Source organism: Heliangelus exortis, chromosome 3 (assembly GCF_036169615.1).
Source record: "Heliangelus exortis chromosome 3, bHelExo1.hap1, whole genome shotgun sequence".
Taxonomy (NCBI): Eukaryota; Metazoa; Chordata; class Aves; order Apodiformes; family Trochilidae; genus Heliangelus; species Heliangelus exortis.
The window spans coordinates 89,664,980-89,679,688 of record NC_092424.1 but is presented as its reverse complement, the minus strand read 5'-3'; the positions used below and the strand labels follow the sequence as shown (position 1 = coordinate 89,679,688).

The window sequence follows — 14,709 nt, the reverse complement described above, 5'->3', positions numbered from 1 at the left end:
GACTGGATTATAGCAGGCACATCAAGACTGTTTCTCATCACTCAGCTCAGTGTCTGAGCATTATATCCAAACAGGGATGCAATGTAGTTTATTCTGCTCTCTGCATGGCTCAAGCCATTATGCAGGCAATGAAAACAGCATGGGATATAATCTTGGGGTCCCATCAGGGGCTGGTAAATGAGGTGATTACAAAGAAATTCACACTTTCCTCATTACCTTTGGTCACAGATCTCCATAACCTGTGGAAAAAACTTGAAACTTGCATCTTCATGTAGCCACGCAATCCTGTTAAATATAAGGGTCTGGTTACAAGGAATATTAATTTAACCCTCACACATCTTTTCCCTACATGTGTTTATCCAGTTGCACACACTGTGGCCCTTCCCATGGGTCACATACAGTCAGCAACATGCAGATTAAGACCCCATGGGATGGTTATATCTTTGATGTGTGGTCACAGCATGGCAGAAAGGTGACATGAGTTTCATGTGGGGTCAGCAGCACAACCGTGGGTGCAAAGAAATTTTCTAGCAAGCCCATTTATATCTCTGCTGAAGCCTAAAGAAGCAGGTATTCTGTCACATGAGATGATGTGTGTACATTGTCCTACTGAACAACTGGATGCAATGCTCTTTGGTATGTTTGGAAACAGTCTCCTCAGCTGCAGTGATGTACATGTGATTGTTCCCATCAGTTTTTGTCTTGGGCTAGGAGATTCGGACTCCGCAAAGCCCCTGGAACCCTAAATATCACACTCAACTTCAGAGACTTCCAAGTCAAGGAAAAAACCCTCAACTGGCCTGGCATGTGCCTCTGTGCACTGTCATCTGTAAGGGACAGGTGAGCTTCCACACCTCCTGACAGCACCCAGGCCCAGGCTATGGGACAGCATTATTTGGGACCTGGCATGTGGTTGGAAACGTAGACATCCTTTCTGGCAGGTCAGAGGGCTTAAGTTGATGGCACAAACCTTCATGGGGCTAAGCTCTGCTTTTCATAGACTGCAAGTTGGCACTTGTCTGGGCACAGCAGTGTCCAGACTGGCAAAGTCCTTCATAGACAGGCAGCTCTTCCTTCTAGAGCAGTGACCAGGAATGGCCAAGGAGGCTCTCAGCAGGCAGGCAGGCAGGACTTGCTCCTTCATATTTGCATGGATAATTTGTCTTAAGAAACCTAATGGCAATAGAATACTTGTTACCATATTCTTTTCTTCCTGAGCAAGCTATTTTTGGAAGTTATTGTGCAGCACAGGCTGATGGTCTACGCTGTCAAAGTCTGATTTCAGTCAAAGGATTTATCCTTTGTATTCCCATGTCCTCCTCCTGTCTTTTTTCAGTTCTACCTAATGAGAATGCTCCTGTAGCTGAAGGCAGGAAGAAATCTATCACGTACACAGCTCTCCCTCCAGAACACTGTCCCCATCTCTTTATCTTGCTCTCTCTTCTTTAATTGGGCTAGAGAGAAAACATTTAGCAATCTCTCTCCTTCTTTCCCCTCATTAGGCTAACTATGACATATTCTTTTTCCAGAGTGTCTTTAGGAACACACTATAGCAGTCCCTGCTCATTATTAACACTGGAAGAAGCAAAAGCTGGTGGCTTAATCCTGAATTTATGTAGATGCATGTAAATGAGAGGACATATCCTTGAAACAGAATGTAATGCAGAAGTAGAAAAATAAATGGGAAGACATCAGAATCTGGCCTGATGATGGTTTTGAGCCTCTGTCAGTGCTCATATCTCATACCTTTGTTGTTTCTAATGAAGGTAGGCCTCAGGAACAATGATACAAACAGATAAACCTCAAGCTTTTTATGTATTTTTTCCAATCATTTATGATGTATTTTTCCCTAACTTTCTGTGTTGTTTTTGCAATTTGGTTTTCTCACTTTTATCTGTATACTGACAAAGCCATATGCAAGAAATTCAAATGCTTTTTTCCATTCATGTGAAACTAGAACTGTTCTTTCTTTCCTTTTTTCCAACCTCACTACTTCTTCTTTTCTTTCTTACCTTTTGTCTTTCCTTCCTTCCTGCATTCTTGCCTTTCTTTCTTCACTTTGGAAAAGGGTACTAATGAGCTCTAATAACCTCTGTATATTTCAGTTACTCCTGCTAATTGCAATCAAACTTATCACCCCTTTTTTTTACTTCTCTTTGTTACCATAAAAACATTCTCAATTCTTACAGTCGCACTATTGACCTATATTACATTTGTGTATAGAGCTAGAAGAAAGAAGTAAGTGATAATTAACCCACAAATAGTATAGGTTTCTGTACACCAGAGAAAAATTAGTTTTAAATGCTGATTTGGACTGGGAAGGCTGAGTGGAAGAAATTGTATTTAATATTCAACAGAGTGAATGGAAAGATGAGTAAATGCAAATGGATACACTCAATAGTCATTGCCTAAAACTCATCAAACAGCATTATTAAGAAACCAAAGTTCCAACACAACAGAAGCCTGAGTTTTCATGTGTCTATTGACTTCTATCACAGGTGCATAAATACTTTAAGGCATTGGTTAGTTGGCAAAACCTCATATTATATCAGAGGGTGAGATAAATATCATGACCTTCACATAAAAGAATAAAATGAGACATGGTGGACTAAAGAGGCTATAGAATCATGTATCTAAAATAAAATAAGCTGGAGAGAAACTCTGATGAGACTGGAGTCCCACTGGAGTCACGTGAGGCTTCATTTTTACACCAGGGTTAGCCTTTGATTTCACCCCCTTCAGTCTTCCACCCCAAGCCTAAGTTCAGAGGCTCTTTTGCTCATGAGTGCAAGGTAGCAGACCTCAGTGTCCCCTGCACGTATCTATAGCTCTGCAGAGAGGCATCACTTCCAAAGGTATGCCACAGCAATGCACACATTCATAGAATTTACAGGCAAACAAAGTGTCAGGATCTGACTGTGTTCCTCTGGAATATGTGCAAAACTAAGGATGATTTCAGTGAAGGAAGCACTGAGCCCAGTGTCCCGTGCCAGCAGAGCTTGCAAGGCAGCACTGGCCTCTCTGCTGAGGCTGTCAACAAAGGTGCCAATTAGTGCCAGTTGTGCTGATGATTTCCGTGATGCCGACATCCATCCACTATGAACTGGACTGTGACCACCATCACATTTCCTATTAGATGCTGAGCAGCTGTCAGGTGGTAGCAGGGCCGAATGATGTATTGGCTTCTGTGCACACCAGTAAATAAGACAGGCTGGATTGTCTCTAAAATGCTTTTCACGTCAAATTATTTTAATCTGTCTTTAATAATGCAGCTGACTTTGTTCCTTTGATTTTAGTGTGTTTTCTAGTTCATGGATTATTTATTGACATACTATCAAGTAACACTGTGTGACAAAACAAATTCAGATGCAAATATAACTACATTTTAAGCTGCAGGCACAAAAGGCACACTCGCAAAAATGTACTTACACAGCCTTTTAGCAGCATTTGGAGGTATAAATTGCATAATTCTAAACCTACCTGACTTCTTGCACAGTTCCAGCTTGGTGGACACAGAGACCTGGACAAAGGAGCGTTTGCCACAGACATGGACAGATTTTTAATGTGTGCAGATTTGAACACAATGCGCTGATTCCCTTTGGGGCACAAAAGTAGATTTTTATATGCAGATGCAAAATAGATAAGTATGTGTACATCTGACCAGAAGATGACTATAGATGGAGGAGTTGGTGACTCACATGACAACTACCCTGAACAGGCAGAGGTCTGTGCTATTGCCTGCACACAATGTGACCCTCAGGGCTGTGGTGTGCTGTGCACATCTTTTGGCTGCAGAATAAACTTAGCTGGCTAACCAGAATAAAGCAGCCTGTGGGCAGCTGCCACTTGGGTCTCTGACTGTACTGCCTCTTTGCCTTTTTGTTTGACAGTGAAAATGATAAATGGAGTCCTTTTCTTTGAATAAAATCTTACAAGAGCTCAGAAGAGTTAAATATTGGGTAACCTTTACATGGACAGGATCTGAACAGGATGCTCGTTCTACTCTGAGGCACATTCGATGGGACAAAGCTCAGAGCTCCCAGCATTAAGGGGATGTAAGATTGTCTGCTCTAACATCTTTTTCTTCACAGTGTAAGCTGCAATAAATGGTATTCTAAACAATACTTCACATCTTGGTGCCCTTTTTACTGGGATTACAATGAATCAGCACCCTCTGGTGCAAAACCATGAAGGTACATGCAGCACATGGTCTGTTGAGTTTTGATGTCTCTCTTTTGTGATCTTGCTTCAGTATGACATCTTTCCCATCAGCCACATCCTTTTTTAATCTGCTGTTAATTTAATGAATATACTTCACAAGGGATTACATGATCCTTTACTTTGAGATGTGACTCTCATGGGTTCACAGGTCTAACATTTTATGTCCACCTTTTACTCTTCACCTTCCTCATTAAAGAAGGACTTAATGGAAATGCTCAACCACCACATGATTTATTGAAGATGAGTGATGAAAGTAAAACCCTCTTAAAGTTTAACTTCAAACCAGTGTATTGCTTCCTAAGATGTACTTGATTACATTAGTAATTTTTCAAAAAAGAATGACTGTGCTCACCTAGTGGAAAAAATCCATTTCATAAAATAACTAAGAAAGGCTGCATAATGTGTCCAAGGTATTCCTGGTGTTAAATAGCACGTGACACAGTAAAAGCATTTTGCATAATCATGAGCAAACTGAAAAGAATGTAACAAAACCCACTGCCTTCATCTGATGTATTTGACTCACTCTGTGGGAAATCCCAGAGTTGTTTGTGTGATTATGCATTGAGACTCCTCCTCAGTACCCTTTGTTCTCCACTCAGTCATTCCCTGGCCATTATCTTTTAAAAAAATGGATAAAAGAGCATGTACTTTTTTCATAGCAAAAGGACAAATAGTCAGAGTTCTTACTAGTTCAGATAATAATAATAATAGTAATAATAATAACAATAATAATAATAATAGATGTATTTCTATTATGAATAATAATTAAGAAAATAAAAATTAGTTGTTTTTTTTTTTTCTGTAGACTGCATATTCAATGGCTGATATATCTGGTTTGGAAGGAGGAAAGAACTGTTTGTAGTTATTTCAGATTCAAGGACTATTACCAAAATCACAGAGAACTTGATAGCAGCTTGTACCTAGTGAATTTTTTCCAGAAAAACAGAAAACATTAATTTCCATAGGCACTTATGAAATGAAGACCCAATAGGGACTTTTGTCTGTAGTTTTGCAAGAGCTTTGAAGTTTCAAAATAAGTTGCACATTGCTAATGCATTGAAAAAGCTATATCTTACTTTACGGTTGCAAAACAAAGGATCAAAATCTCCAGTGGATAACAAGATCACCTAAGGCAAAGAAAAAAATAAGTGTGTGTATATATATTTTTTACACACACGCATATATATTCATTGGAGAGAATGAAAACCTTTTTTGATATGTTATTTTTTTCTCTCTTGACCAGAGCAGAATGGCTTTTCTCAGCAAGATGTTGCATGTAATGTACCATGGTGAAATAATTTTTCAAATGTATTCCCTAGATGGTGTGGAAAACCAAGGTTTGATATAATGTCTACTTGTGAGAATTTGCAAATCTGTGTGGGGCTACTTCAGCTAGCAATACTTAAGAAAGATATCTCTTATAAAAATATAAAGTCTTTTCTTTAATGCATAGCTTGTTACATTCTTTTGTAATAGCAGACATCAGATATCTCATATGGAATGAATGTAACTAATAAAGGCACAAGCCATAGACTCTAGTTTTGACATTTAAGCATAGTTTTTTTTCAGATGTCATAATAAGATTTAACACCCTGATGGTGTATTGTAGTGTAAAAATGTAACATCAAGTTCCAGAAGGTTTTATCTTCTCCTTAGGCCTATAAAACAAAAGGAAGAGTTTTTTTCATCATACAGACAATGACTTGAAGAAGACAATTGTGACAGTTCATTATATTCATCAAATTGTTAAAAACCTGTGGAATTTATTTCCTTTTCATTCAGACAGTTCTGTACCTTCAGGGTCTCTCCAAAGGAGGAAATAGGAAGTTCATTGTGTGTTGGATTATAGTATCTCTGTTCTTAGATCTATTCACACAGGAGCTAAAACCCCTGCATTTTAAGGAGTGCTCATGCAGTGCATTGCTTGTTGCAGTTCAACACAGCATTTTCCCAAACTCATTGCACTGAACCCCTTCTGTTAACATCTGTTCCAGTTTTTTAAAACTAAAGACTATTAATGGAAACTGGATCATAAAAGCAAGAAAATGTGTTGTAAAGGACCTGAAACAAATACCTTGTGTGCTGGCTCTTAGTTTCTGAAATCAAGGCAGGATCCACAGACTAAACATTAAAGCAGAAAGAAATTTATTCTGTACAGTTTCATTATCTTGTTACAATCTTTGTCATAAGAAAGGAAGAGGGAACCTTATGCCATTTTCAGTTCTTGTTTAATATCTTCTTCACAGGAAAATGCTGCCAGGATATTAAACTCATCTGTTCTTCTAGATAATAAGGATGTAATGTACCATTCTGACCTTTGCAAATGCTGTGTTTCAAATTGCTGCTCATTAGATATTTTTTTCTTGATTAAAGTCTCACTAACCTGTAGAAATAGAATGGAATGAGTCCTAGTCAAGACATAGCATATCAAGCATGATCAAAACAAAACCACATATTTTTTATAGCTCAAGGGCTAGTAACAGACATAAGCACTTTTTCTGCTATATCATTGGTGTGTGCATTTGTAACAAAGAAGCTAAAATTATATTTATTTAAATTTTCCTCATGACAATTCAGAATCTCATACTGAAGAGCTTCTCCATGGTTCAAAGTTTAATTATTAGAATAAGAAAGACTATTTCTGTTATATGAAGGAAAGTTTCAGAGATGAAGTAATAAGAGAACTGAATTATAATCCTCAAATGGAAATGTAATTAAATGACAAAATATATATGACTGAGGGCCAGATTCTGCTGACCTTATTCATTTTTGTTGATTTACAGATTCTTAAATTCAGAAACAGATATTAAGGGGAGAAGACATTGTACATTATTGTCTAGTCTAACCTCCAGTGTGGGCTCAACTTTTTTCCTATCAGGCTTTGTAGCTTCTGAATGAGATGTAGCAAACCTTTCAGAAGGACACAGATTGCTCCAATGGTTAAAAGCACCCATTGCCATCTTGGTGGAGGGGAAAAAGAAAAGAGTTCTTGGCTCCATTTAATTACATGTTCCTTCCTCCTAAATTAGAGAGCTTGTAATTGTCAGAAATTCTTTTTGCCTTTAGGCACCTGACGGCTGCAGTCAAGCTACTTCTCAGTCTTCTCTTGACTGAATTAATAGTTGTGTTTCACTAGTGGTACATTTTGCCTAAATTTTGTTAATTTTAGAACTCCTTTCTGTATTTTCAACAAATTGATTTTCAATTGTGCATGGCTTTCCTGTAAAAATTTCAAATGCTGTGAACTAATAGCCCCATGTTACTATTATTATTTACCCATTTACTCTTTAAAGTATTGCATTTATCTTCATACATAGTGAAGTTCATATCCACCCATAGTTCATATCCAGCTTTTTCTCTGTAGTGACACTGAGTCCTTCTCAAAACATATTTGTCTGGCTAACTCAGGATTGGAACAGACTAAGCCAAAATAAACTATTAATTCAACCAAAAAATAAGACACAAGTTGTCCCTTTGTATAAAATTAAAAAAAAAAAGTCAATAAACTACTCACTTCTATTCACAGTTTGTTTCTGCTGTCTGTAAACGCCTGTATTAATGAAACTTTAACACTTTAGGCTGGTTTCCACATTCTTTTCAAAATTGAAGGCTTTGTGCCTATAGTTAACCTCTGACTGGGAGAACTGCCCAGCATTGGGACTGTTGTTACAGAATTACCTCCACATTGGGTGCTAATGAAATGACTGCTGATGATGCTCCCAAGAGAGAACTCAACATTGCTGTCCATGTTATGAATGCCTCCTGAGGGGCTGCACTATCTATCAGAGCAATTTGTTAACTGTTTTGTACTTTTTCTGTCTCTGTAGGTCAGGAAGAATTTTAAACACTCTAGGTAAGAATCTTTGTATTAGCACCAAAAGATACAGCAAGAAAAATATGTAACAGCGCAAGTGGTTTGTATCACACCCACAAGTGTTAAGAGATGAACATGGGGATGCACTGACAGGTAAAAATTCGTATGATTCTCTGTAGGAAAACAGATTAGTATCCTCAAGAAGAGCAAAGTCTTGAAGTTCTGTATATAAGACGATTCTTTCAATAATTTTTTCTGGAGTCTGAGCATTAGTAATAATGAAAAACATTTCCATAGAAAAGAACTCCAAGACATAGTCTTAGTTGTAGGTTATACCAATTTGTTTGCTCTATAATGCTGTGTCCTGGGAGAAGGCAAGGCATCAGTCAGGAAGGGTTTACAATGAAACTAGATACTGCATTGCCTATCCTCTCACTTTCAATTTATATAGACAGCTCAGTATCAAAAGGAAGGAGCAAAGCCAAAGCAAGTCATTTAAGATTCTTCCAGAGATACAGTATTCAGAAGGATGCACATGTGGGTAGCCAGGCACATGCACATACACATATAGTGACCAAAATGTAAAATTACAAGCTTTTCTAGTGTCTGCATATCTAAAAATATCAGTATGGCATGTCACCATAAACTGTCCTGTTGTGCCTTGAGGATGCCTTCAGAGGCATTCACATCAGGGCACTAAAGACTACAGGTATGAACTACTGTAGTCTGACCTCAAGTGACCAAGCAAACAATGAGAACCTCCATCTAAAACTATAGATTCCTTGGTGGAAACATTTCTCCTCTTTCTTGTTAAACCCCAGTCCTTGTCAGGCTTTCCTGACAGGGCAGTACATAGAAAAGACTGGAACTCCACAGCCCTGTGCTGCCTACTTTGCCTGTCTACATGAGTGATCTGAGTCTGTTTAAGGATCACAACTGTTTTGTTCTGAGCTATTATGAAACCAGCCACCCATAAAATGGAGACATATGGCTCTTCCTCTCCTCAGAACAAGATTGCTGTCACTTACCTTACTTTAAAGTGCTACATGGACAACTACACAAATGTATCCTATTGACAGCAGGACAAGGCACTTCCATTTTTATTTTTTTTGTGTCTAATATTAAGCCTACATAAACTTCAGCATCATTGATTTTATGTTTTGTTTTCAAGGGACTATGAAAAAAAGATCCCAGAGAATAATAAAATGCCCAAATACTGTTCAGAATGAGAGGGATGAAAGAGGGAAATCTAATTAAACAAGCATGAACACTTGAGGTATGGTATTTTGACAGCATTAACTAGTGACAGCTTAATTTTTCAGGTTATTGTAACTTTTGGTTAGAAAAAAATCAGTATTCTTGCTAGGCCCTTGAAGAAAGGACAGGGATTTTACATGACATAAGATCTCACTGTGTTTGTTTATGAAACATTTTTGTGTGCTCCCAGATATTTCACCAGTAAGACAAATGCAAGAAAACTAATTTAATTTTATAAGGGGATTGTAATATAATGTTTCTTCTTTTTCATGTTTTCATTTCCCCCCATCTGCTTTCTTCTTTTCTATTTTTTTTTCCCACACAATTTTCTCAAAGAATTAAGTAGCTCAGCCTCCTCTCTTAAGATATGAGCTGTATGTGTCCTGTAGAAACCAGTTTCCCCAGTAGCTGGATGGATTTCCTGGTAGATGGAAGACTTATTTTTTCATAACTTTTTGCTTCAAGTTAGATGTCTAGAAAATTTATGCAGATGCAGTTCTCCAAAAACCCCTTCATGCACACTTGTCAAGCCATTAGATCCTTCTTTATGTAATTTTATTTCACACAAATTTTCTTTATTTTTCATAGGCAATGAAGCACTCCATAATTACTGGCACATTTTGAAAAAAAAAGACAACCTTTTTATTTCTGGCAGTGTATGTCTTAACCTAGCAGGACTTATCAATATGACATGCAGGTATACCTCACAAATACAGGTAGCTGAACTGCTCATCAATGATGATGTAAACTCAGATCCTTAAAGTACAGACGATTAAAAATTCCCAGGTATATATGTGATTCTAAAAATATCCTGCATACATTTTTCACCAAAAAATCTGGCATTAATATTCACAGGTAAAAATGCAAACATCAAAAGACAAGGTGAAAAGCCCTGAGCAGACCCACCAATGGTGGCTGTGATTATCTATGTTTTTGCATTTTGAGAAATTAAGGAGAATTCTTTTTTCTGAGCAAGAAAGATAAACACCATTCTACAACAGAGACTAACCCAGTGCTTGGGAAGCTCTTTGCCAGTATTATTGCTGGCACAGAGAATCTCTCAGATCAGAAAGCAATGTTCAGTTTTTTCAGCTGAAAAATGTTTGTGATCTGCTTCCCTGTCACAGTCCAATGGATGGGATATGGATATATGCACACACAGACACCTACAGATGGAGCAGTGCTCTCAGCTCTTACCTTTGCTTCATGGCTTCGATTAAAGAGGTTCAGGTTTTATTTTTCTGGCCTTGGTCCACAGGAATAAGTAACTCAATGTGACAAAATCTGGAAAGATATGAATTATATGATGATAGAATGTAGTACACTACAAACCAAATGTCTTACTGTACAAACTATAAATACAAATGCACTGCAATATGTCAATGAGAGTGGCAAGGCAGCAGCAATAATACTTTTTTATATTATTTTCTAGGACCTTTTTGGTTAAGAGAAGGGTGCAGCGAAACTAGATTTCCCCTGAATTATAACAGTATATAGGTTACTTCAAGTTATGAACATTAAAACCCATAATCACTGGAAATAGCTTTTTCTCCTGTTAGGAGGCACAGAATAGATCCCCAAGAGCTGAAATTTAGACAGCTTGTTATTTAACATGGCAAGAGCTACTTCCCTTTACTCCAGGGTTAAAGTGATGTCTGGTAAAATTACACTCAATTTTCAAAAGGGAATTACGTGAATATTGACACTAGGATTCAGGGTGCATTTTTTATACTGCTTAGAATTTTATATTTCTTATGACAGGATAGGAATGAAAGCAAAACCTGCATCTTTGTGTAGACAAAGAGTAATTTGGTATTTTTTGTCATAGGGAAACTCTAATTCTAAGACCTGAAATTTAATACGTAACATAAAAAAAATTTGAAAAACTTCCTAATCTAATGTGTCCCTGTCATTCTGCCAAAGGCAGTGCCTGGTGACCACCTCAGACTCCAAAGAGTCGCTGGTTCAGAAAGTTCAGTGACGGTTCCAATTTGCAGTTACCAATCCATTAATTTTTAGGAGCAGAGGCTGCAGTAAGGCTCATCACCAGGAAGGCTGACCTGGAGCACTTGGTTCCTCGTTCTCCTGATATGGACCTGGAGGAACTCCAACAACTTTTCTTTTAGACTCCCTGGCTTGAGGCGAGGAGCAGTGGCTGGAGCATGGTTTGGGAAGACTGTAAGATGCAAAACCCAAGCAAAGGATTGGTTATGGATTATTTTAATGGGGTCTATACAGTCAAAAAACACAGCACAAAAAAGACTGGGCAGGATTCCAAGACTGGCACTGCTTGTGCCCCAGGTCTGGAGAAAGAGCACCTGTGACTCAGACAGTACTTTCCTCACCCTTCTCAAACTTCTCAGCACTCTCCGTTAGCTCTGCATTTAATCTTGTCAACAAAAAACCCTGCCCAAAAATAAACTGCTTTGGAAAAGAATTTCAAATTCATTACCTCAGCATTAGAGTTTAAGCAGTTTGTTCACTGTTATAGCTATAGTTTGTGCTATGAGTTTTTCTGGATATATGGATTCTTTACTTCACACTGCAAATATGACAGACTCCAGTTCCAGGTCTGGGTTAAATGGTTGCCAAACACTTAAGCCTGTGATGCAATGGAATCCTAAAACTCTATGATATAAAAATCAAATAGATTTCAATGGCAGTACATATATGATTATGTTTTAGAGTTCCTCAACTTCTTCCTCTAACAGCTCCATCTACTCTTTTAAAGGCATAAAAATAAATATAATTTTATTGCTCTGATGTTACAAATATCAAATCTCATTTGCTTCATAATGCATCATATTTCTGGCGTTGAACAGAAGGCTTGACTTCAAGTGTCCTGAAGCCAGTGAGCTTCAGTGAGGTTTGGGTTGGCTTGAGTTTGATCACTGTTGTCCTTTGTGGTCACGATGGCAAAAAGCAACTGCTTTTCCTGTCCTGGATAAAGAGTACTAGCCATACAGGTAACACTAAAAGTGAAATAAAATTTATTGGGAGGTCAACAACAAGGAAGGAGGCTTTCAGTTTTTTGTTAATCCAAACATTTGTGTTTCTGATTTAGGGATTATGGTTTAGCAGATACCAGCTGTTTGCATTGCAGGAAATGGTACCTCTGGTATGTATGAAGGGCTCATGCTCAAGTGAGTCTGCTTGATCTCTGTAAATATTTGGAGGTTGTGTGCTACTTTAATGGAATAGTTAAAAACCATGGAGATTTTTATTGGTACACACACTCCACTCCACAGAACACCATCAAACTGACTTGATGTATTTCATTTATTAAACTGTCTTCTGTGTTTTTTTATTTAGCACAGTATAATTTTAGAGACAGATCTTACAACCTCTACACCTATGATTAGACCCACTGAGTCAAAATAGGAAGTACCAAAAAATGTGGGTAGGGTAGATCTGAAAAGACAGATAAGAAATTTCAGTGATGAATTTGAGGTAGGAAACTGAAGAATACACTGGTAAGCCAACATGCATCTAAACAAAGTGCAGAATGATGTACTTTGGAAATCAGGATCCTAATAGATACTCTGTGATTTTAAATTCATTGGATTTATGGAAAATATACATAAGTCATTGTGGCTATCCCAATAGAAAGAACTGCTAACTGCATAATAGATGTCCACGGGACAGAAAATAGCTATATGTGAAGTGCAATTAGAATATTAGGTAATTTATAGCCCACAAGTGAGCTTGAATCTGCACCTAAATATGTGAAAAAATCTAGTGGCTAAAATGTCAGTGTTCCCTGTTGACAAAAATGTTACTATTTTTTTAGAAAGAAGAAAAATCAGAAGAGTTAAGAGAAAAAACATTTAAAAAGTAAAATGAACTTGAACATGTCACTAAGTCAAGTTATTCATAAACACTGAACTAAATTTTTTTGTGAACTAAATTTTAGTTTAGTGAACTAAACACTAAACTAAATCATGGGAACAGCCATGATTCTGGAGAAAACACACCTCCCTACTCAACAAATAAGAATGAAGATATCAAACCCCACTTTAATCTCCTAGAGGAACCCTGGTGTTGAACTGTTTTCTGTGCATTTAACATTCAGAAACATTGTGAAGGGACATGGCATTTTATTAAAATATATGTGAAATGTTTAGGGCAAAAATGAACCAACAGATTCCTGAGACTGGGGAGGACCTTTCTCTGTTAGCACAATTATTTCTCCTGGGGAACCCTTCACTATTGGGCCACTGTTACAAATGTGATAATCCTAAATTTTCATCTAGCTCAGGTTTGGGCTCTGGTTATTCAACAGGTCATCATCTCTTTCTGGGTAAATCCCTCCATCTGGAGGAAGTTCTCTGTTCATCAGCATAATTGCTCATTATGCCAAATCCATTATGCTAAAGTGGAACATGAAGCTAGAGTGCACGTACAACACATGCAGTATTTACATCCTCCTCCACTTCCTAAGAGATGTAGATCATGCTGATGGTTTACCTAATTTCACTTATCTAGTTTAATTAATTCTTCTGGGAAATTTGTACAAAAGTATAAATACACGAATGGAATACCATTAGACTTGACAAATTATTCCAGTAGTAGAGCTAAACAACACCAGGGCAACAGTTCAGAAGAGATTTAATAATAATAATAATATTATGCAACAAGGGGCAAATGAGGGAAAGTATGAAGATTAGAAAGTTGAGAATGTACAAGAGGAAAAAAAATATGGCCATCAATGTTAGTGATGAGACATAAACCAAAAAGTAGCCACTTGATCTTTAGGATGAGGTTATTGGGCTGGCAATTAGGAAATTATCTTTTTACTTCTAAGTGGATTACCTCTGATTGGAAGTCACAAAGGACAAAAATCTCGTGTTCAAGACGTCTTTTTTTTTTTTTTTAACATAAAGTCACATTTCAAGGAAGGCTGTAATTTGAAATGCAACCTTTATTGCTACTTTTCAAGGCAGTGCTAGAAGAAAATCATTCCATATCTTCCTCAATAGCTTTCATATTAGCAAATCCTCATATACTAAAGTGCAAAATTACCGTGATAGCAAAAAGTTCTTTTAATTAGCTTTGCTGTTTTGAACATTCAGTGACCTGCAAAACCTGGATTAAAGCTACTGGTTTATTCATTCACTGGAAGGCTTTAGAAATATCTCTTTGCTTCTACAGGAGCAATAACTTCCCAGAGCTGTGAAATTTGATTTTTATTTCAGATGTTAAGAATAAACAGCGTGACCCCTGACATGCCTTGTATATTCTAACAAAAGATACAAAATTTATTGGATTGGATAATATTCATGACTAACCAGAGCAGACTTAGAATCTTTTTCCCTGGGAATGGCAGAATGAAAGGAAAGCAGTTAATAGGATTGAACCTACTGTAAAGAGACATGAAGCGTAAAGCCAGTAAATGACTTGTGATCTTTCTCTCTCTG

The 14,709-nt window shown here is 37.4% G+C and overlaps 1 long non-coding RNA gene across 1 annotated transcript; it reads right to left on the bottom strand.

Moving 5' to 3' along the window:
- Positions 1-6,349: 6,349 nt before the first annotated feature.
- LOC139795562 (uncharacterized) lies at positions 6,350-11,039 on the bottom strand. The gene is made up of 2 exons (XR_011725573.1): positions 10,490-11,039; positions 6,350-6,604 (listed from the first exon to the last, which is right to left on the bottom strand). It is a non-coding gene; the product is annotated as an uncharacterized lncRNA (long non-coding RNA).
- Positions 11,040-14,709: the final 3,670 nt, after the last annotated feature.